We start from the raw sequence: 4,106 nt of genomic DNA, 5'->3' as shown, positions 1-4,106 counted from the left end.
ATGGGTTTATTGTCAGGAGGTCAATGATGTTGATCACCTATCTCATCTCAGAAGAAAATTTAGCATGCTTTTCAGAAATCATGTTAATAAGGGGATAAGTAACTTGGATATTGTCAGAAATTATTTTAACATTCGGTGTTAACAATAGACAAGAATTTTTTTAAAAATAGTTTATAGTTTACACTAATAGAATTTGGTTGAGTAGTTCAATTGCAGTAGGAAACACCGATCAAGGGGAAAAAAAATTCCAGTCCTACAACTGAGCTACAAATGTGTAGAAAAGAGGGAAAAAACAGGCCTAATGCCATTTTCACATTAGAATTAACAATATGAATAAATGACATGTAAAATTCATATAAAGAAAAAAAATTCTTTCCTAATTATCTTTTTGTTGTTTCCAAAGACAGATAGATGATAGAAATATAGATAGATGATAGATGGATAGATGGATAGATAGATGTTAGATAGATAGATAGATAGATAGATAGATAGATAGATAGATAGATAGATAGATAGATAGATAGATAGATAGATGTCAAGTGTAATTAACACATCTGGGAAACCATAGTCCAGAAATTTGACAGAATTGGGCAATGCTACACCTGGTTAACCTACTTTTTTTCTGCAGCCACTTCTTTTTATTTACTTTTTATTTTCTTTTTATTTTCTATTTCTTTCCTTTCCCACTGTTCCAAGAGGAATCAGTAGTGCCACTGAGTCCATTCTTTCTTGCTTCTCACTCTTTATATTCCAGCTCCTTGATGAATTTTGTTTAAGTAAAATTCAACTCCCGGGAAAAGAAAAAGTACAAATGCAAGGAAAAAAAATGTGACAGGTTAAAAAAAATTTTAAGAACTCTCAGAGCTTTAAAGTTATAGCATATAACTGTCAAAGCAGAACACTGCTCTTGGATTATGCAGTTAATGCCGTGTGTGTGTGGTGGAGAACGAAACTGCTCGCTGTACAGCTGCTCTAGTTAACATCCAGCTCATCAGCAGGAAATKCCTTGTCCATTAAATACCTCTTTAGCTCTCTTTTGTCCAATTCAAGCAACAGCAGCATCTCTGACAGCCAGGTAATTCAGTTTCCAACAAGTGACCTCCCGAGGCCGCGCCAAGATGGTGAAGGAGGGGAGGCTGAGGGTGGAGGTTGGGTGGCTGGAGAGAAAAGGAAAAAAGAAGGAAAGACACAAATTGTCACTGATAATCTCTAAGAATGCTGGGCATCACCCATAGAATTATTCATCCATGTAAAAAGTGGATGTATGGATTGGGAAACTCATGGCATGGCTTGGATGTAACTCTTTGGGAGGCGTGAAGGAAATAAAATTAAGGACAACRGAGCGAACCTGCACTTCAAGGGTGYWATTTTCCTCCACTAAAGAAATTCTGGACAACCAGCTCAGATGCAGAAACGCAGATAATAAACGTACAGGGAGGCATGACAGATTAATTATCTGTGCAGATACTTTTGCTCTATTTAACAAAAGTGCTCGTGGCATTTTAATCGATGCGCGTTTAAAAAGACAAGGCTCCGTCCGCAGACTTTTCTTGCCCGCTAAGGCACAAATGATRGGATTTACTCCTGTGATTAGTAACAGCATCAAGTGCATTTAGCTCTTAAGTCACACTCACAAATAGACTGGGGCAGGAAGCAAACCTTCTACTAATGGCTTGGAAGTCTTTGTAGACTCTCCTGTCKGTGTGACTTACTCTGAAGAGGAGGAACAGTCCTGCAGATTATTCAGCAGCCCTTGGCCTCGAAGAATGCACAATTGCAAAACAACAGAGCAATGTTTTAGGATTTTAGGGGCTGATTTAGGATTTTATGACTGCAGGGGAGKGTCAGGACCTGGTTGTCTTTCATTGCCATCACTCATGCGTTGGGGGACATTTGCAAAAACAAGCACATAAATGATGGCTCTTGATTTTTCTAAACACACGAGCTCTGAGACTGTCCAAATCCAATTTGTGATTATGTTCCAGTCTCAGGGAACCCAATCTGAACTACTCAAAACAGCAAAAATGATTCCTTGAGAACAATTCCAGGCACCACGAAGAAACAAATCCTCATTTATACTAAGTACTTACTGYGCACTTTGGAATTTTTCCTAAGCTAGTTAAATACCTTAATTGTTCACTAATTATTTGCCAGAAGAAAAGCAAAATGCCTGAGAGAAATTATTCATAATAAACAATTCAGCCAGAGCTTTTAAAGTGCTGCAGTGCAAGTTCCTTGTTCAACACCTGAAGTGTTATTTTAATAACTAATGCCTTGGTACTTACATTTAAAATAATTATCCTGCTCCCCTCCATTCAAAAAGAGAGCAYTTCTAGGGTGTGATGTATTTAATTTTGAGCAGACAGGTGATTTTTTCATARTCCTCTGGTGTCTAACTTGACACAGACATTTACTGCAGCCTTCTGATGCCCAAGGAGATGCACASCCTGTAAAGGGTACAGATTTTCTTTTTTCTTTCTTTTTTTTTCTTCTTTTTTCTTTTTCTTTTTTCCTTCATTTTTCCCAGACAATCTGTATTAATCCAATAGAAAATTCTAACTAAAGGCCAAATCTATTAAAATTAGCCATAGCCAAATGTGACCCTTCAAATAATTTTAATGGAAAAAACCCTCTGTATGTCCTTCTCCAAGCTTTCTAGGAAAAACCTTGGGTTTGGAATTTTTTTTTGTGGTTAAAAGTGCATTTTGTAGTGTACTGTCTTCCCATAGGCCAGAATAGAAGATAACATATTTGGTGAACGGGGGAAAAAAAAAAAAAGAAAAGCAACAAAATAAAAAATTACTTTGGAGCAGTCCACCTAAAAGAAAGGGGAAAAAAGTTTATAATAATTAATTATGTGACTAAAACTTGCCCATGTAAATCATGCAATTGTAACACTGCTGTGCTTTAATATCCCACAAATCATGGAGAACACTTCCCCTTTTAGGCAGGGGGGGAAGAAAAGCACAACAGGTACATTTTTGTATTTATTCTGTATGACAAATAGAAGCAACTTGATGTTTYTTTTGCCACCTTCTTCTCTGTCTAAATTCACTTTCAGTACAATAAAATTCCATTGTGAAATGGAGCAATGTTATACAGCCAAAAATAAATACATAGTAATGAAAGTTTTCTGTTTTTATAAATCACCCAAGGTGGATCATTTGCTGAAGATTTACTAAGCCAATATAACTTTATCRATTTAAAGAGGACAAGATATATTTAAATAATCCACTTTCTTGAAATATAGTTGGTTTTCATTTCAAACTTTCGAAGTCTTCTCACTTCTACCAARACTTTTATTTATTTTCCTTAACATTTTGTGTTTCCTCTTTCCTTTTTCCCTGTAATTCTAAATCTTCCAGCATCCAAATGAATCCATTAAAAAAAGCAATTCAAGTTGACTCTTTCCATCCTGCATTATCCACATTTGCCTCCTCCAGATTCCAATTTATGATCCAAGGAGTAGCTGTAATGAAAGTAAGAATTTTTTCTTTTAATTTAGAGGTTGTGTATTCTGTTCCAAGCACTATTTCTAGAACAGATTCATGCATCAAAAATTCACAACAACAAGAATATAAAATTGCCTTGGGATGACTATTTCTAGGGCACATTCAAGCGTTAAATTTGTTCATTACAATAAGAAAATGAAATTGCCTTGGAACCCARCATTTAACTATTTTTAAAACTGTCCTGTTGAGGCAATGTGCAATAATCCCCTTTTGTCTCTTCTATAAAGTGAATTATATTATTTAAATAATTTTCAGTTTCAGTTATATTTCACTCTTGGCAACAGTGTTGATGTTTTTTTAGGTTGAGGTTCGTATTTTTCCTTAAAGGAGTGCTTTAAAGCCCTTGAAAATCCACAGAAATCTTTTCATTGACTGCAGAGCACTTCAGGTCAGCTCAAACATCCTAAGTCTTCCTTGAAAGAATCTTCAGAATTCAAAAAAAAAAAAAAAAGTACATCATAATGATTAGAAAGTCCCTGGACTATTTTTTTTTTTAATCCACAAGTAAAAGATGCCTGTCTGCACAGYTATCTGCAAATTAAGATATTCCCAAAGCAATTTCAGCACAGAAAAGTTTAAGAGCTACAGAAAATG

This window comes from Malurus melanocephalus, unplaced genomic scaffold (assembly GCF_030028575.1).
Source record: "Malurus melanocephalus ecotype Western Australia unplaced genomic scaffold, MMel_1.1 scaffold_842, whole genome shotgun sequence".
Taxonomy (NCBI): domain Eukaryota; kingdom Metazoa; phylum Chordata; class Aves; order Passeriformes; family Maluridae; genus Malurus; species Malurus melanocephalus.
The sequence above is the reverse complement of the archived record's forward strand: the minus strand, read 5'-3'. Positions refer to the sequence as shown.